The sequence below is a fragment of the Silene latifolia genome, chromosome 9, assembly GCF_048544455.1.
Source record: "Silene latifolia isolate original U9 population chromosome 9, ASM4854445v1, whole genome shotgun sequence".
Classification (NCBI taxonomy): domain Eukaryota; kingdom Viridiplantae; phylum Streptophyta; class Magnoliopsida; order Caryophyllales; family Caryophyllaceae; genus Silene; species Silene latifolia.
The window spans coordinates 16,547,494-16,570,007 of record NC_133534.1 but is presented as its reverse complement, the minus strand read 5'-3'; the positions used below and the strand labels follow the sequence as shown (position 1 = coordinate 16,570,007).

At 39.0% G+C, this 22,514-nt stretch overlaps 2 long non-coding RNA genes across 2 annotated transcripts; both read right to left on the bottom strand.

The window, feature by feature from the left end:
• Positions 1 to 13,098: 13,098 nt before the first annotated feature.
• LOC141602465 (uncharacterized) lies at positions 13,099 to 15,429 on the bottom strand. The gene is made up of 3 exons (XR_012524459.1): positions 15,265 to 15,429; positions 15,060 to 15,167; positions 13,099 to 13,291 (listed from the first exon to the last, which is right to left on the bottom strand). It is a non-coding gene; the product is annotated as an uncharacterized LOC141602465 (long non-coding RNA).
• Positions 15,430 to 19,146: 3,717 nt separating this feature from the next.
• LOC141602464 (uncharacterized) lies at positions 19,147 to 21,528 on the bottom strand. Its single transcript, XR_012524458.1, has 3 exons — positions 21,364 to 21,528; positions 21,159 to 21,266; positions 19,147 to 19,370 (listed from the first exon to the last, which is right to left on the bottom strand). It is a non-coding gene; the product is annotated as an uncharacterized LOC141602464 (long non-coding RNA).
• Positions 21,529 to 22,514: the final 986 nt, after the last annotated feature.

Here is a 22,514-nt window from a genome sequence, read left to right as displayed (position 1 = left end):
ACTACACTGAGGATCACTCGATCGAGTACTTTTTGTACTCGATCGAGAGCTTGTGCTGCTATCACTCGATCGAGCGTTTATTCCACTCGATCGAGTACCTGCAAAGAGAGAAACCGTTCGATCGACCATTATTCCTTTCGATCGAGCAGTTTTTGGATGCCCATTCACTCGTTTTGACTTGGATTAGCTTCCTGTGACGGTTTTCCGGGCCTTTAGCAACCTCCCATGTTCATGGTCGGTTTGGGAGGTCCCTACTTCGCGCAATCTTGTGAGCTTTCCGTATTTACTCTCTTTCTCTTTCAGTTTGCGTTTCCTTTCCATGTTTTGGTACAATGGGGGCATTGTACGGTTTGGTTTGGGGAGGTTATGCATCCATATCTGTGTCTGCATATTGTTTTTATTGCATTTCTGTTACCACGTTTAATTTATCTGTGTCTGCATATTGCATATTGTTGTTTATTTTTGTAAAAAAATTCAAAATTCAATAAAAAATTAAAAATTAGAAAAATTCAAAAAATTTCATGTTTATTTTAGCATATAGGTTAAGTCGAAACGGTCGATTTCAATGATGAAATTGCATTGCAATTGTCTTTTTGCTTAAGCCTTGCATATAACTGTCATCTTTTAGCTTTGTCATTTTGCATATCTACGAGTTAATGTTAAATTTAGCTGGACGAATAGATTTGACCTGAAATTTTGGCAACCTACTTATAATTTCTAAGATTTAGAGCTTAATAAACTGGTGTCATTTATGACCAGTTTCATGTAGGATTGTGAGTAGTTTACTCCTTGCATAGCATGTTCATCAATTTGCACATATGAAATTCAATTGCTTTTTGCCTACATACATTCGGGTTAGTGGTTGGTGTCACATGCAGGGAGGTGCTTACAAATTCCCTTTCTTTCATTTTACCCATAAACTCCACATTAGCCAAATTTACCTGTTGACCCTTAAGCTACATTCCAAATTTAGCCTGCCTTGTCAAGCTAGTTAGTGTATGTTTTTGCGGTATATATTTCATTGTGCCAAATTTGGTTCATATCATATTGATTCGGAGTTGGTAATTTATGAAGAAAAGGAGGATGATGAAAAAAGAAATTGAAAAAGAAAAAAAAAAGAGAAGTTGAAAAAAAAAAGTTGAAAAAAAACGAAAAGAGAGAAAAATGAAGAAAGAAACCGAAAGAAATAGAAAAAAAATAAGGAAAGAAAAAAAAAAGATGTTGTTTGATGAGATCGGTTTCTGCTCCTATGCTTTATTTATATCATTTGAGGAGTTTTTCTAGTTCGGTTTGGTGAGATTTTATGCCAAATGAAGGGCATGCGCTTTATTCTATAATTGCTTAAGAATCGGATGTTATCATATGGTTTTGTTTAGGTACTAGCTTGATCACATATACTTCCACATTCCCATAAATGTTTTGCCTTTTCTTACCCATTGCCTCACTTTACCATATTTTTGTAAGCCCTCGGCTGTGACAGGACCTTGTTTGGTTGGGATGTGTGTACGGCAGCTAGAATTGTCTATCATATTAGTTGCATGCATGTCTATGTGGGTCGTAGTTTAGGTGAGCGACTATATTTCTTTCTCTCTTATATATATATGTTCACCCTTTGCTTCATGAGAGAAGAGTGACCCGTGAGAGTCCATTATTAAAGGTCTTGCAAGGTCGACGGTTCAACTTTATTATAAACATCTTATAACTCGTTTGCATTTGACTGTTTGCTATAAGTGTTAGTTTACTTGCATTAAATTGGCTTAAGTGGGCATTTGTAGCTAGCGCTGAGTTATCTTTTCCGTTCCATTAGTTTGCATTTAGTTTACTCGAGGACGAGTAAAGGTTTGGTTTGGGGAGATTTGATACGTGCATTTTATATAGTCTTTTTAGGCCTTTTTATGCACGTATTTCTATGCTATTATCGTAGTTTATGCTACGAAATGCCCCGAATATGCTACTTTGGTTTGTTTTGTCTTATTTGCAGGAATGAACCAGAAAGTAGTGAAATTAAGCCTTTTACCGTCCTTTTAGCATGCATTTGGAGGAAGAGTGAATTTGGAGCGGGAATGTAGCTATCTTGAGATGCGCAAAGAAGTAAGATAGTTAGGCGAGCAAAGGAAGAACTTCAAATTGCTAGTGCCTACTTTGAAGAGCCATATCTCGCGTTCTACAACTGATATTCAGGTGATTCTAATTGGAGATGAAAGCTTGTCCTCTTAGCTTTCCAACGCCACCGGAATCGCCCTGTTTTCCCAAGTAACGAAGAAATGGCAGCCGTTTGAAGTTCAGTGCGCAAAGCAGGAAATTGTTGCTGGAAAGTACTCGATCGAGTACAATTATGTTCGATCGAGTCCTTTTTCTACTCGATCGAGTAGTTGCATTTTAGGATTTACTCGATCGAGTAGAATTTCTACTCGATCGAGTGGTTTAAGCTTTAGTTTACTCGATCGAGTGGTGTTAAATCACTCGTTCGAGTGGATTCTCTTATGGGCTTGGTCTTTTTAGTTTTATTCCGCCATTAGGTCAAATAAATCCTATTTTCTTATAAATAGGAAGTTAGGACGTCATGTTTAGAAGGCTTCTCCTCTCGGTTTTTACCACATACGTTACTTTTACTGCTGCTACTTTATTCCTCTATTAATTCCAGATCTATTTCTGTAATTCTTTCTTTCCCTCTTCTCTTTAATTTATTTAATGTTTATTATTCTCCCTTCCCTTGTTCTTGCTCTTTTATTTATGTCTAGCTAATCTCTCTGCTAGGATTAGGTGATTCAATGGACTAATGTTAATTACTAATTAGGTTATTAGATTCGCCGTTGTTGTTTTAGTCTTTGTTGTTAATCGCTGCCTTAACTGTATCCTGCTAGTTGATTCGAAGCAATTAACCTTTTAATTTAGGTAAGCCTTGACCTAGACCGAAAGGTTGGAAGGGGTGAGACCTGCAGTGAACAATAGGATGCTTTAGTGAGGGCGAAAGTTAAGCTAATAGCATTTTAGGGCGAATTGAGACCGAAAGGAGATATTCGTTGCCCCTTAGACCGACACATCGACTGATCTGTGACCTTAGCTGTAATTGACTGACGTTCATTGATGACCCGAAATCCTAGTTCCCCTTCTCTTCTGTTAATTTCCCTTATTTCTTTCTCTCTTGCCTTAGCCTCTTTAGTTTAGTCAAATTAAATCAAACCCCCAACTTGTGACATTAGACAGATAGAATAGACAAGTAGATAGTAAACCGCCTCCCTGTGGAGATCGACCCTACTTACCGCTGACTTCTGTTAGTAGTAGCTAGGTATTTATTTTTGGTACTGAAACGACCGTATCACTCACCATCCCCGAATGGATCACCACAGTTTTCAAAACATTTAAACGGGGTCAGTTACTACATAAACAATATAAGACAATACAACAGACAGTTACACAATCACAATCCTCCAACTCCGTCACATCACAAAACATTTGATTACACACTAAAGTGTGTAGCCCCGCCAGAATATCCATCGCAACAGATATTCCACACCGCCAGTGAGGGACCGCAGCCTTTCCCACCTAAGCCCCGCTCATCTCCATCGAGCGAATAACCCATGTCCATTAATGTGTACATCCCCCTTGTGACGGGAACCACAAGGGGCGAATCAAGGGCGTGAAGCCACTCCCGCAAGTGACTCCACTCAGCCGAGGGCGCACTCGCGAACTACAGACAAACACAACCAACCACAATACCAATGTAAACAATACCAATACCAATTAACGATACAATCAACATGCCAATCAATCAACAAACCATCTTATAACATTTACACAGTCAACTGAGTAGGGAAACCCTACCGGAGATGAAATCACCAATAATCAACCACAAGCAGCGGATCCGAAACCTTCTTCTACGAAAACACCTCCTATAATTAACTAATCACATAATTACAATCTATCGCATAATCAAACCCAACAACCCCCAAATTGTAACACGCCCATACACCGAGGTGCCTTACCAAGACCACCTATTGCATGGGAGTGCTACCATCTCGGTTACCCGAGGCAATGTATATCAAATTGACCATAAAGAAACGTACTTAATTAAGTAAATGACTTTAAGTGTTTACAATCGTCAAAATCCCAAAACTGATAAATGAAATACAAATGTTTCAAAACCAAATCCAACTAAATGAAAACGTGTTCAAAGACACAGCGGAAGACTCTAGTAACACGTGGTGACTCCATCCCAGCTATCCCTCACGCAATCCATCTCATACCTACTCAATAACTGCTCACCATCCCCGAATGGATCACCAAAGTTTTCAAAACATTTAAACGGTGTCAGTTACTGATTACACAACGGTGTCAGTTACTGATTACACTAAACAAGATACACAAGATACAACACACATATCACCCAACTCCGTCATATCTCCACACACCTGACTACACACAGAATACCCATCGTAACAGATATTCCACGCCGCCAGTGGGGGACCGCATCCGTACCCACCAAATCCCCGCTCATCTATTTCAAGCGAAAATCCAAGTTCCTTAATGTGCACATCCCCTCCTGTGGCGGGTTCCACAGAGGGCGAATCGAGGGCGTGAAGCCACTCCCGCAAGTGACTCCACTCAGCCGAGGATGCGCCTCGCGAACCACAGATAAACACAACCAACCGAATTATACAACAACAACAATTACCAAAACAATAAAGATCAACAACAGTAACAACCACAACAATCCACCATCAAAACTATGTAATCAATAACCGTGTAGGGAAACCCTACCTGGAATAAGCAAATCACCAAGACCGTCACAATCAGCTATTCAAAACTCCTCCTCTACGAAATCACCTCCTATAACCACACAATTATATAATTACTATCTAACAAACATCATACTCCCAAAATCCTTCAAAATACCCAATTAGGGTTTTAAACAAAATCAACGAAAAGAAATAAAAACTGTACAAGGATCTTACCCATTGTTAGGCCCAGATTAGCCTGGCCTGACCATAACCTGGCCTGACCTTACAAGGCTGACTAAAGAAGACGAGGACCGGACAGTTCTAGCAATCAGCATGTTTTATACTGAAAGAGAAGCCTGGTGGTAAGCATAGAATAGCCTGGCAGGGTATTAAAGCAGGCTAAATTAAGCTGAAGAAGAAGCAAAACGGTTATGTAAAGATATATAATCGTGTCCTATACTCAAGGAAGACCAAGTCCAACCAAAAGACCCTATCATCTATGAATCAAGACGGAAAGGAGAGAAAGAGTTGAAGATTCGTTAAAAGAAGAATAAGTCAAGCGGATTAATAGGGAACATGCCCTATTAATCCGGCAACAACTCCTACATTTGGGGAGGAGGTTGATCATTGTAACGTTGTTCATTGTAACGTTGAGAATAATGTTGAGAACTATAAATAGCAGAATCTAAACAATTGTAAAGGCATTCAATCTTAGTCGATTATTCCACACTTTATCTCTTTTTACTCCTGAATATTCAGATATACATATAATATTGTACTTGGCTTATCAAGATAATAAAAACGTTATTCCTTATACTTAATTCTTCCTTTGTTATTCACTCATATTATTCCAAACATATAGAACTAGATACCCAAATTACTCTTTAATAAAGCCGGACCCATTCAGGGAAAATCCTGCTAAAACAATTGGCGCCCACCGTGGGGCATCTAGTTCTTCAACCAATAAAATTCCCCTTATCATTTTTCATTTAATATTCACACACAAAAATGGTGGAACTTACCGCAGAACAACAATTAGCGGCTGCCCTGGCCAAGATCAAAGAATTGGAGACAATCCAAGAGAAGGCAGCCCAAGTAGAAGCAGAAATCAATAGACTGAAAGAATCTGAGTCTAGCCTGAAGAAAAAATTAGAAAATCAAGCTTCGGGCTCCAAGACCAGATTCGAGCCAGGAACCCCATTTTCATCCATTATTAAAAACATAGACTTCTCCAATTTTGGAACCCCGGAGAAGGATATATTATCCGACTACTGAACCATTCCCAATGATGAGACAAACAAAATCAAGGAATAATGATGGCCATGCTTCGAGAAATTCAAAAACTCCACAACAAAATAGAAAACATACCCTGAGTGCCGGACCACTGTGGTCAAGTAGAAGTTGATGACTTCGCAGATTCACCTTTGCGGATGAAATTGCAAAAATCGATCTCCCAAGAAATTTACTTGTCCCGTCCATGAGAACTTATGATGGAACATCGATTCACAAAATCACGTTGCCATATTCAAACGAAAAATGTTGGTCGCCTCAATACCCAGTGAACTCGGGCAAGTCCGCATGTGTAAGGGCTTTGGTACAACCCCGACGGAGCAAACATTACAATGGTTCATCAATCTCCCAAATGGAGGTATCAAGAATTTTGCGGAATTGATCAATGCCTTCAATCAACAATTCGCAAGTAGCGAGATATGGCCAAAAGACCCGAACTGCTCATTTGGGGTTAAACAACTTCCTGAAGAATCTCTCAAAGAATTCCTGGCCAGATTTGTCAAAGAAAAGGTGGCCATTCCCGGATGCGATGAAGAAACAATGGTAGAAGCATTCGAGCAAGGAGTCCCTGCTTGACGATGACATCTATGCAGATCCGACCAAGAAAGCATGTCCAACCTTTGCCACTGTTCAATCCATCGCTTTAGAGCATGTCAGATTGGAAGAAGATCTCAACTTCAGAACGAACTCATCCGGAGGAAAGCAAGGCTATGGACACACTAACGGAAGAGTTCCTACCGAAAGGAAGCAATCCCGGATCAGCACCCTATTCCAGGCCCGAACGATCCAAGTCAATATGACACAAGAACATAAAGGTAACCTTTCTAACCTCCCAACTATTCCCGAATATAACTTCTCTATTAATACTGCAGGATTAATCAAACGCCTGGAAAACCTGGGAGATACGGTCAGATGGCCAAAGAAATCCGATAACCCCAGGAAAGATCCAACAAGATGGTGTGACTTCCATCGGGACATCGGACACACCACGGAAGAATGCATCCAACTCGGAAACAAGTGGCATATCTTACAAGAAAGGCTATTTGAAAGACATAATCCAGCAACCAAAGAACAAAGATGAAGGACAAAACAAGAGAGACCCGAATTAGCAGAGACCCTCCTCCTCCTCCCCCATCTATGAAGTCAAATTCATAAATGGAGGATCGAAATCGTGGTCCGACCACTCGGCCAAAAAAGAATATCCAGGGAATCCAGACTCCAACCTCCTCCCAGGCCCAAGTCATTGCCTGCTATTACCTTTGATGACTCGGATCCGCAAGGAATATCGATCTACACCATGACACTGGTAATCACCATGCAAATCGGCACAAACAAAAGGTGTCAAGAATCACGATAGACGGAGGCAATTCAATCAACCTGGTGATGCTTGACGTCCTTAAAGCTATGAAGATAGACGAAGGGAAGATCATTAAGAAATCCGGCGTCTGGTTGGATTCGGTGGAGAAATAAAGAACACCTTGGGAGAAATCACCTGCCTACCTATGTGGAAGGCGTAGCTTCATATGAGAGATTTGGAGTAATGGATTGCCTATCCTCGTATAATGTAATCCTGGCAGACCATGGATCCACAATGTCAAAGCAATCCCATCAACATACCATCAATGCGAGAAAATTCCAACAGAATGGGGATAACCACCATCGAGAGGAGAACAAAGGACGGCTCGGAATGTTACACTCGGGCTTTGAAACCCTCAAGGTCGGTAAGTCCCTCGCATTGCAATTAAAATCACCTGTCGGGAAGAATATGTAGCACAATCACGGATGGAAACAGGAGAAGTCATATTAGATCCGAATTCCCTGACAGAAAGTACTCGTAGGGTCGAGATACACCCGACTCAATCGGACCAAATCAAATCGTCGACTTTCTCAAAACTAAAATGTCTTGTTTTGCTTGGTCACATTTTGATATGACCGTATAGATGCTTGATGTTATTACTCATAAGTTGAACATTGACAAATCCTTTAAGCCTGTACAAAGAAAAGAGAAGAAAATTTGTTGCAGAGAGGCATGAAATCATCAACCAAGAAGTTGACAAGCTCTTTGGACATGGGAATGATCGGGGAAGTAATGTACCCGACCGGCTTGCAAACGTGGTAGTAGTCGTCCAAAAGAAAAATGGCAAATGGAGAGTCTGTGTAGATTACACCGACTTAAACAAAGCCTGCCCAAAAGATCCATTTCCCCTACCACACATCGATGCAATGGTAGATGCCATGCTGCTGCAGCCACGAAATGTTGACATTCATGGATGCCTCCAGTGATTCAATCGAGATAAAAATGCACCCAGGACCAGAGGAAAGCACGACTTTCATCACCGAAAGAGGTATATATTGTTATCTTTGCTATGCCCTTTGGATTAAAAATGCGGGTGACCTACCAAAGGCTAGTCAACATGATGTTCAAAGATCAGATAGGAGACACCATGGAAGTCTACATAGATGACATGGTAGTCAAGTCAAAAAAGGCAAAAGACCACGTCAAAGACCTGGAAGTAGCCTTTCAAATACTGGAAAAATTCAATATGAAGCTCAACCCACAAAAATGCCACTTGAGTCTCGGCGGGTAAATTCTGGGCTACATGGTGACAAAAAGAGGAATAGAAGCCAGCCACCAACAGATCAAAGCTATTCCGGAGCTAGAACCACCAAAGACAGTCAAAGACATACAAAAGTCGATGGAAGAATAGCAACTGAACAGATTCATTTCAAGATCATCAGAAAGATGCAAATCGTTTTATAACCTGCTAAGGAAAAACAAGGACTTTCAATGGACCCCGACCATCAGTTGCCTTTGAAGACCTAAAAATATATCTATCCTCTCCCCCTTGCTTTGGCAAAACCAGTCAAAGATGAACCCCGACAGATATACCATGTCGATCCAAACTTCTTTGTCGGTGCGGTCTTGGTCAAAGAAGGACGGACAACAAGACCACCCTGTCTATTATGTAAGTAAAAGTCTCTTTGGATGCGAGAGATCGGTATGGCCTACTTGAAAAATATGTTTTAGCTTTAATTATGAGTTGCACAAAATTAAGACCATATTTTGAAAGTCACCATATAATAGTCGAACCAATCTTCCTATCAAGTCCGTACTTAGGAAGCCGAATTGTCCTGGACGAATGAGCAAATGGTCGATCCAGCTAAGCACATACAATATAACATTTGAACCAAGGACAAAGAATTAAGTCACAAGCATTAGCAGATTTTGTGGGTGATTTTAGTCCGACCCTAGAACCCGACCTAATAAAAGAAGTGAACAAACCGACCAATGACCATACGGACCTAGAATGGACCATATTCATCGATGGTGCGGCCAACATGAGGGGCACATGACTCAGGTTAGTACTAAAATCGCCACGGGGGATAAGATAGCACAGGCTATAAGTTTGTGCATTTGAGGCTACCAACAATGAGGCAAAATATGAAGCCCTGATAGCCGGATTAAAGGTATGTATTGACCTTGGTGTGCAAAACCTAAAGGTACGTACTGACTCCCTTCTTATCTCCAACCAAGTAAATGGGATATATACTGCAAAAGACTCCAAAATGATACTTTATCTGGACGTTGTCCGAATTTTAAAAGAAAAATTTAGAAATTTTAATATTGACCAAATTCCCAGGGATTTGAATACCCAGGCCGATGCCTTAGCCGGCGGCCTAGGATCCAACTTTAGTCCCCTTGACTTCGACAAAATACCCATCGTGCATTTATTAGAACCTGCAATAAATAAACAAGATGAGAGTTTCCCAATCTATATTGCTAATTCTTGGACAAAACCTTACTATGATCACAACAGGGAATCCTTCCCTTAAATAAGCAAGATGCCAGAGCACTAAAAATAAAAGCGCTTCATATACTATTATTGACAACGTGCTTTTTAAGAAATCGCAGGCGGTCCGTACCTCGGATGCCTGGAACCACGGGAAGGCGAGCGATATTATCGAAATCCATGAAGGATACTGTGGAAATCACAAAGGTGGAAGAAGCCTGGCAAGCAAAGTACTCGAAACGAGTTATTATTGGCCTACCTTGAGAGCCGATTGCACGGATTTTAGCTCTAAATGCAAAGCTTGTCGATTCACGGACCATATATCCATCACCATCCGAAGAACTACATTCCATATCCGCACCCTGGCCATTTATGAAGTGGGGCATGGATATAGTAGGAAAACTACCTCAAGCACCCGGACAGAAAGTTTTCATGCTAGCAATGACTGATTACTTCTCCAAGTGGATAGAAGCTGAATCATACAGGCAAGTCAAGGAGAAGGATGTCATAGCATTCATCAAACACAACATCATATGTAGATATGGCGTCCCCTCGAAATAGTATGCGACAATGGCACGCAATTTGTGGGAAAAAGAACAGCGACCTTTCTCGTGCTCAATGGAACATCAATCTGGTAACATCCACACCAGGATATCCAAAAGCTAACGGTCAGGCGAATCCAAAGAATAAGGTGGTAATCAGTGCATAAAGAAAAAGTGGAAAGAAGAAAAGGCGGATGGGTCAAGAACTCCCCCTGGTCCTTTGGGCTGACAGAACCACACCTAAAACATCCACAGGCCAAACCCCTACTCCTTGGTCTATGGATGTGAAGCGATAATCCCAATTTGAGGTAGACGTTCCATCACCCAGATGCGGCTGAATACAATAACAAGCAATATACCTCTAATGGAGGACAAATGGACTTAACGAAAGAGCTAAGAGATGCGACAAAGACAGATTAGCGAAAGATATCGGCAAAGAGTTGCGAAAAGCTATAACAAGACCTCAAAGCCGGGTATTCGAGTAGGAGACCTTGTCCTCAGGAAAGTCTTCCAAAACACAAAAGAAAAGAATGCTGGCAAATTGGCCCCAACCTGGGAAGGTCCCTACCTAATTGACTCAATAGTCGGCCAGGGAGCCTACAGATTACAAACCCTGGAAGGCGAAATGATCCCAAGAGCTTGAAACATCGCACACCTAAAATTATTTCACATATAAAATATATCTCCCGGTTCAGGTATAATTTTCGTGTTCACATTTCCTGCCTAGCCTGATATGAAATTACATGTATGATACTTGCCATTACATGAATAAATGCAATATATGATTTCTTCAAAATTTCGTGCCCAAGTACTGTGATCTATGTTCCCATATCTTTACCAAGTAGAATCTTCAATACTTGTTTTTACATACTGCATTTTATTTAAAACAAATCTTAAAGATTGGGGGCTACCCCCACCAACATTTAACTAATATCCAACTGATATCCAAAATTCAGTTGCAAAACAGGCCTTATAATATTGAGCTTAACTTAACATACAAACCTGGAAAATCTATTCCTGGACTGTATAACATAAATTGGTCATAAGCCCTCCAGACAGGCAAGGGACATAAGCCCTCCAGACAGGCAACAACCCCACCCATAACACATTAAATCGGCGGATCCGGACAAAAACTGGCCTGATCGGTCGAATAATCGGCGAGATCCGATGAGCAGTCAACATCACCTTTTCAAAACACAAGAAGAAAATTTGACCAAATATTTATTCATCCAAAATAAATGGCCTTACCACACACCTAAAAAAAAAAAACATCCATTCCAGGGACATCCCCCCTGGATGGGTAAAAAAAAATATTTCTAAATATTCATCCCAGGGACATTCCCCCTGGATAGACCAAAACCTAAAAAACAAAACTAAGCTATCTTTGAGCCAGTGACCGACTCACAACCATCCACCATTTCCTGATCATCAGACTTTGCCTTGTAAGGAGGAGAATCCACTTCTTCTTCTTGACCCATATTGGCCAAATCAGGATACTGAGCGTCCAAAGCTATCTCATCTCGGTCCGGATTCCAATTAGTCCGGTCAGATTCCGGATCCCTCATAGCATCAACCCGGCCTTTCCCGAAGAAGTACTGAGCAGCATCAGCCAACCGCGCCTCCACCAACTCCTTTTTCAAGAGCAAGCTCCTCGTTTTTCTTAATCGATCCTGCATTGCCCGCTTCTCGGTCTCCAACTCTTGCCCGACAACCTTCTCGGCATTTTTGCAGCTACCTCACAAACTACAACCAGCCACGACCACCTCCTTAGTGTCCCCAATCGAGATTGAAGTACCACTTCATTACCCCCGCATGTGTGCGAGTCACGGTTTAGCCTATCCAGTTTTTCCTCCAAATTAGCAACCTTGGCCTGGCATCATTGAACCGACAGGCAGCAGAATGAAACCAACATCCAATCCCTACAACAGAATGAAATTAATCAGCCAAGTACAAAACAAAACAAAAAACACATGAACAATTAAAAACATTCCTTTACAACCAACCTCCTTAACCCGAGAAGCAAGTTCAAGCACCTTTGTTACAAGAGAAGTCGAATAGAGACCACTCTGGTAGATGACTCAAGAGTATTAGCAGACAAGAGCTGACCGCTCATTTTGGCAGAAAACTCGTTTATCTGTGCCCGGGCAGCATCCATGTCATCAATCCTGGCAGGCACCTGTCTTATACTCCTGAGAGGCTGAGCTTGAATAGGCTCTTTTTCTCCCTCCTCCTCTTCCAGGATAACATCTTCCCTCTTCCTTTTTTGAGCCTGGACGACCTCCGGCGATGCTATCCTGGTTGGATCTTGAGAAGGCTGGATATCAGAAACCAGGATATCAAGCGTCTTGTCACTCCCACTAGCCTCCTGGCTCTTAGACTGTTCGGCAATCCTAGCTACCCCAGCCTTCAAATCCTTTGCAGAAAAGCTGGCCAGCCTAGCAGAAGACCTAAATACTGAATATATAAAAAATATACGTAAGTATCAAACAAGAAATGACAAGGAGATAACAGCTAACATGAAAATATGCAGAAGACGTACGGGAAAGGGCAGTAGAACTAGGCTTGCCTTTGGGTACTCTGACACCCTTAAATCTAGCCTTGATTATATACGTAAATTCTACAGAAAAACTGGTAGGATATGTTTGTAAATGGTTCAACTAGTCCAAAAACCTGCAATTTTAAACTTTTACTAACTAAACCATTCACAACCAATTCCAACTCAAGAAGAGTGTCAAAAACCCTGCAACAACTGATAAACTAATTTACATATATAACTAAAGACGCGGAAATATATAAGGATACAAACCAATAATAGAAAGGGAGACATATGTCCCTTCAAAATATATACAAACCAAAAGTATAAAAGGTTTACTAATAGAATAGCCAAAACTAGGTCCAAGGTTCCTTGCTCACTAGCCGTCTGTGACCCCAACTAAGCATCAACAACCTGTCAATCGCATTTTATACAAACACGAAAGCCACAATTCAGTGGGGAGTAACTTCGAGTCCTCCCAGCCACGAATCGTCAAAATTAATGTAACATGTAAACAATTTGATAAACCATTTACTTATCATGTATTCTAACAAATGACCCCTAACTGACCAAACTAAACTATCATGTGAATCATATAATTCAAATAGTAATCCAAACTTTATCAATCAGAATCAAACTTACATCTCACCTATTACAGTTCATAAAATCACCATACAAGAAAGGGCAATATATCAAAGACAGGCATAAGTTCTTAGTACGGTCAATAGTCACTTTGTAACTCAAGTCTATACCACGAGGTAGGGAAGGTAATCGAACCGGTATCTTGGCTCAGCGGTTACTATTAAGAAAACATGGCCAAGAGACAACACAACTCTAGCCTAAAATCTGCGCAGACCTAGACATGCGAATACACACCACCGCACCCAAGACTCACAACTTTTTTTAAAACAAAGTGAAGTGAGTACCCTAAGGACACCACCGAAGGGTCGGCTAGTACTTAAGCTGACCCCATACTATCAAAATTAGTACCTGAGGTCATGCCCCAACTTGGATAAACATCCACTAGTCAGGAACACAAAGGCTATCAAGCGGTGAACATATACTCGTCAGAGACTATAAAGACCTATCTATGATGAAGGCCGAAATACTCACCTAGGACCTAGTCACAACTAGTCCCGACTTGAATATTTTAGCCCACACCACCCAAGACTCACCACATAAGTCAAGTAAGACACCCACTTAACCTTAAGAGGGCAAAAAGTCCTACTTACCAACATAAATTCTAACATTCTATCATGTGAAAGCTATATAAATGTCTATTTACAAAGATACAATCCCAACAGTTCCTCAATAAGAATTCAATACTAATTTCCAATCCTAGCAATTATAACAATATAAAAGGCTTTAGGGGAAACTAGGGCCATTACTACAAAATAAGAAACTATTTAAATTCAACTAACTAAATAAGAAACTATTTAAATTCAACTAATTAAACATGTGAAATAGAGATATAATAAATGGCCTAAAACAAGAAAAAAAAGCCGATTATCTAATTCATTCAACCGAATTTTTACCCGCAACCCCACCTGCGGCAGTGCGGTCAAATTGCGGTGACCAATCACTCAATTAATCGACATCGCATCGATCAAAGGGACTAAGGCTCGATTTTGGCACAATCAACAAAACATTTCAATTATAGCTATAAAATCCATTTTGAGCCTATTAATTACCATTTCATTTTGTAAATTATCCTAACATGTGATAATTGTCAATATAACATAATTTTTCTACCATTAGCATAACTTTTAGCTACTTGTATGATTCTCTTAACAAATTTAACCATGTATACTCATTCTAATTATATCCATGATGAACCTAAAATGACGGACAAAGCATGGAAAACCGCGAAACAAGCAACGGACCGACCCGGGCCAACCCCAAGACCGGCCGGGGCTGCCGTGGGCCTGCCGGCTGCTGCCGGGCCCGCTGCCGCACCATTTCTTCTCTTTTTTTTTCATTTTTATACATTATAAGACCGTCTGAAAATTAATTAATCGTCCCCAATTCAACTTTGATAATTTAAACTACCAAAAGGCACAAATTAAGCTTGCATGCAACTAAATTTAACATGTGAAAATTACTACCCAAATTAAAATTCACCAAACATATAAAAATCAAAAACATGTGACGATCTTTCGTCGAGTAACTCGAAATATGTTACCTTAAGCTAGAAAATGAGCAATTAGTCCTCAAAACCGAAACCCTAACCACAACTAACCGCTATCCTCTACAATATACGAGTCCCCGAACTCGTCTTCCAATCCTTCACCTAATTAAACAATAAAAACACAAAAATTAAGCACAAAACCGAAATCACCGAAATTTGGTCTTAAAAGAACTTAATGAAAATTGAAATTAGAACATACTAAGTCGTAGATCGTGGCGAGGGGATTCCGGAAAGGTAAATTATGCGAAAAACGGACAAGAAACGAAGATTTTATGACGATTTTGAGCTTGAATGTGTATGAAAATGGGGTTTTGGTGTTTTTAGAGGATGAACACCAAAAATTTCAGAAAAATAAAAGGAAAGGGGAGGGGAAGCTGCCGGGTAAGGGAAGAAAGGAGGAAAAAGTACGTGCGGAATTTTTAGTCGGGATTTTTAACGAGTCGGTTTTGACTCGTTTCAATAATAATTAAATCCGTAAGTCAAATGCAAATTCCGTCAAGTCCAAAGTCTTTAAACACGAGATTACAATAAAATTGAGTATTCATTCGACCCATTTCCAAATTCGTTTACCCAACGTTCAAACGAATTGTCATTTCCCCCCCGATACGCCCTTAATTCAAAATAAAAGATTTTACACGATTTAAACTATTTTTAAACCTTTCAGAACTATCAAAATAAATACTTTTCTTCAAAATATAATAAAATTATATTTCTTTAAATTATTTTTACTTTAAATACTTAATTATCACTTTTATTTTGATTAATAAATTATTTCTGAAATATATTAACGGTCCGAAATTTACGGGGCGTTACAATCACCCCTCCTTTTAAAAAGTTTCGTCCTCGAAACTTAGAAGGAGAAATTATAGTTATAAGAAAATATAGGTATCTTTTCAATGAAACGGTGATACTCTTGTTGATCAGACAAGAACATCCATATTCATATCAAGATATAAAAATATTTCTACACCAATAAATGAGAAAACCCATTATTGGGACGTCACCAACAACGAGATTCAACATTCACTAATGTTAAAACCATTGAAAATCATACAAGCATTTTCAAACTTTTAGTTTAAAATTCTATAGTAAGAATACTATCTTTACTAATTATGATTATACAAGGCTTAGTAACGCGGAAAAAGAGTAAGAAAAAGGAATCATTACACAAAACGAGAAATAGCTTAGGTATCCAATCGAACACTAGGGTTGAAAGAGAGTGAGAAATCATGTTCAAATGTTATAGAAAAAGGTCAATTTGTAAATTTACTCCAAGTAAATGAACCAAAAGTTTACTCAAACTATATAGAATCTATGCAAGATGGTAAACAACTCGGGAATGAGAAGTGCAAGTCGCGATAGGGAACTCACACCCAACAGACAAGAAGGAAATGAACTTTTACAGGTGAAATTTTTGGATGAAGTCAACAAAGATGTCAACACACAAGACGCTTTACTCAAGAGTCAATGAGTTCCATAAAGGCGAGCACAACGGAACAAGCCAGAATAGCAAGAATGACAATTGTCGGAGATCGGAATTAGGAAGATCGGTCCATCGAGAAAGGTTCACTCAATTTTCCAACCACAGAGTCATCCTACTAGGTCCTCCGAACATCAACAGGCAACAACCAGAGACCACACTAGTCCAAAGAGCCATCTGAACCACTCATCGACAAGTCAACGCATAAGCTAAACCTTGAGACAATTCTATCCTCTACAATTATAACTTAACCATTTCCCACTCAATATGTTTCCACCAATATTCTCCACCGAACAAAATCAAAATCCAAAGTCGAAACTAGTAACAATACTATACCCTTACCAAGATTCAGTATTCCCAAGACACATTCATGCTTGAAACCACCCCACAAGCAACAAGTTGCACTATCCAATCCATAAATAGCACTAACTATAAGATAAATGGGTTCTTCACACAAATCATCTGATCGGTTTACTCAAGATTTACTCAAGATTCACTATCCTACTTCCTAACAATATTCCAATTCCAATAGAAAGATTCCTCAAAGGATTAAATATAAGGTCCAAATTTACAATAACATTCCACAGACTTAGCTATCAATCCCCAATACCGTAAAGTAAGGATCAAATGACAAACGAACAATCCCCAAAACAAATCCAAAATAACCATAGAAATACTCCACCAAGGTAAACTAATCCCATTAGTCTCATCATCAAATCGAAACCAAGTGAGTCTTATACCACCAAAACACGCGAACCTTAACTCGCAAGGAGACTACAACATTGCCATCATAAGAATTCCATCAAAAATCTAGCTCTCATATCGTATGGTCAAATACAGACACAAACTCCTACACTAATTCCCGACAAAAATCAAAATACAAAAATCCTCAAATCACATTTCACTAACTCTGTAAACATGGTCAACAGGGTACCAACTATACTAAGGAGATAAGGAGTGATAACGGAATAGAGAAACGGTAAAATATTTTCAAAGGGTGCATGAACCTGACAAGTTAGGAAACTAAGGAGTCAGACCGTAAAGATAACGGTTGACAAAAAAATAAGAGGTATTCGAGTTAAGAAGATATCTAGGGCAAGAAGAAGATACGTAAAACTTTGGCATAAAAACAGGGTTCAACAAACATTAAAGAGAAGGAAAGGAGAATAGAAGCGGCACAATGAAAGGGTTACCGCTTACCAAACACTCATCAAAGCTTAAGATCGATATGATAAGGTTACACCACTAAGGTGCTCAACAAAGCCCCAAAAGTCTACCAAATCATAGGACTAACAAGGACTCCACAATGGTAGGTATTCCTCAACTCAATTGGTTCTAAGAGCCAAAATCAATTCACCACACAAGTTCATTTGTTACCATCCATGTCCCAAAATATCTCCTTTACAACCCTCGTCATTGAACTTCACTTACTATGTCATCCCCAAGTACCATAGCTTGTCTACTCCATCATCTCACCACTTAATACTTCTAGTCTCCGATACCATAAATTGGAATCACATCCTTGAACTCACGAACTATATCGAACAACATTCCACCAAAATTCCCAAATTCAGATATGTTTCATAAGGTCAACAAGGGCTACTCTATACTAGATTTGGTCAACTTAAAAGGTTTAACAAACTAACTAATTCCAAAGTACAATACCAATCCATTAATCAACATCAATGTCCTATTGTATTCCTTTCAAGGCCCACAAGGATTAGGGCTAACTATCATACCTTTAATTCTCCACAAGAAATATCGAGACTCTCAAATGAAGTAGCTTAGGTTCATTCCATCCTATGTGCTAAGGTAGTACCCATGCTTAATCATCTATAACAAACAAGCTCTCTATAGACATAAATCCCAAGGTATTTCTCAATTCACTAAATTCTCATATCAAGCACAACTAACAAGACTAACCAAAGGATCCCAAATTATATTCTCCTATACAACTCAAACCTTAAACAATCAATTTCTCCACTCGTTCACGCCCTCCAATGATACATTCTCTCAAAACTGGGTTCTCTTGAACAAGGGAACTATCCTGCGGTATAAAAGGAAGGTGTCCACATGGACTTTATTATAAGAAGAAAACGAACCTAAGATGAAACGGGAGAAAGAATTGAAAGGTAGTTACCTAGGCGAGATAAGAGGAATTTGAAAGACGAATGACCAACGAAAATGGAAGATTAAGGCAAGATACACTGAATACGAAAAAGAAATATCAAGGAAGTGGAAACATTCTACATTTGGCATAACCAACCTTTAGTGGCACCAAAACTAATAACTAACAATCAACAAACCTAACAATTAGCAATCACAAACAGACTACCACATAAAATCCTAATTCTACCCATCCTACCCTTCTCTCAAGTTTATTATTTTAAGGTCAAGTGATTTCTAAGTGGGGTGCACAAACGTGCGTTGGGAGCAATAGGCTCTGATACCAACTGTGACACCCTTAAATCTAGCCTTGATTATATACGTAAATTCTACAGAAAAACTGGTAGGATATGTTTGTAAATGGTTCAACTAGTCCAAAAACCTGCAATTTCAAACTTTTACTAACTAAACCATTCACAACCAATTCCAACTCAAGAAGAGTGTCAAAAACCCTGCAACAACTGATAAACTAATTTACATATATAACTAAAGACGCGGAAATATATAAGGATACAAACCAATAATAGAAAGGGAGACATATGTCCCTTCAAAATATATACAAACCAAAAGTATAAAAGGTTTACTAATAGAATAGCCAAAACTAGGTCCAAGGTTCCTTGCTCACTAGCCGTCTGTGACCCCAACTAAGCATCAACAACCTGTCAATCGCATTTTATACAAACACGAAAGCCACAATTCGGTGGGGAGTAACTTGAGTCCTCCCGACCACGAATCGTCAAAATTAATGTAACATGTAATGTAACATGTAAACAATTTGATAAACCATTTACTTATCATGTATTCTAACAAATGACCCCTAACTGACCAAACTAAACTATCATGTGAATCATATAATTCAAATAGTAATCCAAACTTTATCAACTGTAACCGGCTTACATCTCACCTATTACAGTTCATAAAATCACCATACAAGAAAGGGCAATATATCAAAGACAGGCATAAGTTCTTAGTACGGTCAATAGTCACTTTGTAACTCAAGTCTATACCACGAGGTAGGGAAGGTAATCGAACCGGTATCTTGGCTCAGCGGTTACTATTAAGAAAACATGGCCAAGAGACAACACAACCCTAGCCTAAAATCTGCGCAGATCTAGACATGCGGATACACACCACCGCACCCAAGACTCACAACTTTTTTTAAAACAAAGTGAAGTGAGTACCCTAAGGACACCACCGAAGGGTCGGCTAGTACTTAAGCTGACCCCATACTATCAAAATTAGTACCTGAGGTCATGCCCCAACTTGGATAAACATCCACTAGTCAGGAACACAAAGGCTATCAAGCAGTGAACATATACTCGTCAGAGACTATAAAGACCTATCTATGATGAAGGCCGAAATACTCACCTAGGACCTAGTCACAGCTAGTCCCAGCTTGAATATTTTAGCCCACACCACCCAAGACTCACCACATAAGTCAAGTAAGACACCCACTTAACCTTAAGAGGGCAAAAAGTCCTACTTACCAACATAAATTCTAACATTCTATCATGTGAAAGCTATATAAATGTCTATTTACAGCATACAATCCCAACAGTTCCTCAATAAGAATTCAATACTAATTTCCAATCCTAGCAATTATAACAATATAAAAGGCTTTAGGGGAAACTAGGGCCATTACTACAAAATAAGAAACTATTTAAATTCAACTAACTAAATAAGAAACTATTTAAATTCAACTAATTAAACATGTGAAATAGAGATATAATAAATGGCCTAAAACAAGAAAAAGGCCGATTATCTAATTCATTCAATCAATTTTTACCCGCAACCCCAGACCTGCGGCAGTGCAGGTCAAATTGCGGCTGACCAATCACTCAATTAACTGACATCGCATCAGTCAAAGGGACTAAGGCTCAGTTTTCGGCACAATCAACAAAACATTTCAATTATAGCTATAAAATCCATTTTGAGCCTATTAATTACCATTTCATTTTGTAAATTATCCTAACATGTGATAATTGTCAATATAACATAATTTTTCTACCATTAGCATAACTTTTAGCTACTTGTATGATTCTCTTAACAAATTTAACCATGTATACTCATTCTAATTATATCCATGATGAACCTAAAATGACGGACAAAGCATGGAAAACCGCGAAACAAACAACGGACCGACCGGGCCAACCCCAAGACCGGCCGTAAGGGCTCAGTGGGCTTTGCCATTTCTTTCTTGCCCGGGCATTGCCGCACCATTTCTTCTCTTTTTTTTTTTTTCATTTTTATACATTATAAGACCGTCTGGAAATTAATTAATCGTCCCCAATTCAACTTTGATAATTTAAACTACCAAAAGGCACAAATTAAGCTTGCATGCAACTAAATTTAACATGTGAAAATTACTACCCAAATTAAAATTCACCAAACATATAAAAATCAAAAACATGTGACGATCTTTCGTCGAGTAACTCGAAATATGTTACCTTAAGCTAGAAAATGAGCAATTAGTCCTCAAAACCGAAACCCTAACCACAACTAACCGCTATCCTCTACAATATACGAGTCCCCGAACTCGTCTTCCAATCCTTCACCTAATTAAACAATAAAAACACAAAAATTAAGCACAAAACCGAAATCACCGAAATTTGGTCTTAAAAGAACTTAATGAAAATTGAAATTAGAACATACTAAGTCGTAGATCGTGGCGAGGGGATTCCGGAAAGGTAAATTATGCGAAAAACGGACAAGAAACGAAGATTTTATGACGATTTTGAGCTTGAATGTGTATGAAAATGGGGTTTTGGTGTTTTTAGAGGATGAACACCAAAAATTTCAGAAAAATAAAAGGAAAGGGGAGGGGAAGCTGCCGGGTAAGGGAAGAAAGGAGGAAAAAGTACGTGCGGAATTTTTAGTCGGGATTTTTAACGAGTCGGTTTTGACTCGTTTCAATAATAATTAAATCCGTAAGTCAAATGCAAATTCCGTCAAGTCCAAAGTCTTTAAACACGAGATTACAATAAAATTGAGTATTCATTCGACCCATTTCCAAATTCGTTTACCCAACGTTCAAACGAATTGTCATTTCCCCCCCGATACGCCCTTAATTCAAAATAAAAGATTTTACACGGTTTAAACTATTTTTAAACCTTTCAAAACTATCAAAACAAATACTTTTCTTCAAAATATAATAAAATTATATTTCTTTAAATTATTTTTACTTTAAATACTTAATTATCACTTTTATTTTGATTAATAAATTATTTCTGAAATATATTAACGGTCCGAAATTTACGGGGCGTTACAGTCTTCATATACCGGGGCAACAATTCCCTGCCCAAACTAGCTGGCCAGGTCCTCTCCTCCTCAGGAATAGCAAGGAAAGCCTCTATCCTGGAAATAGCTTCCTCATCAAGAGGATCAAAACTCCAATCAGGAGCTGCAAAAACCGTCAAAATTACACAGGTAAGAATCAAAATCCATTAATTTCATGTAATGTATATTGCAAAATAAAAGTACAGGGAACCTACCACTCTCCAAGGGAGGATATCTCAGATAATCAAAGCCTGATCCCAAAGTCTCAGTCCGGACAAACAGGAAAGTCTTTGCCCAATTTTTATCATCTCCGGAGTCCAGGTTAGTGATTAATGGAGACATTTTCGATTTAATTCTCAGATTAAAGCGACCATCAACAGGATTTTTCATATGATATACTGCCTTGATATCATTAATAGTAATTACAAGATTGTGTTTAGCGCATAAATTTTCAATAGAATGGACAAGTTTCCAAACCATTGGCATAATCTGAAAAGGAGATACCTCCATAGCACGAATGGTGTCAA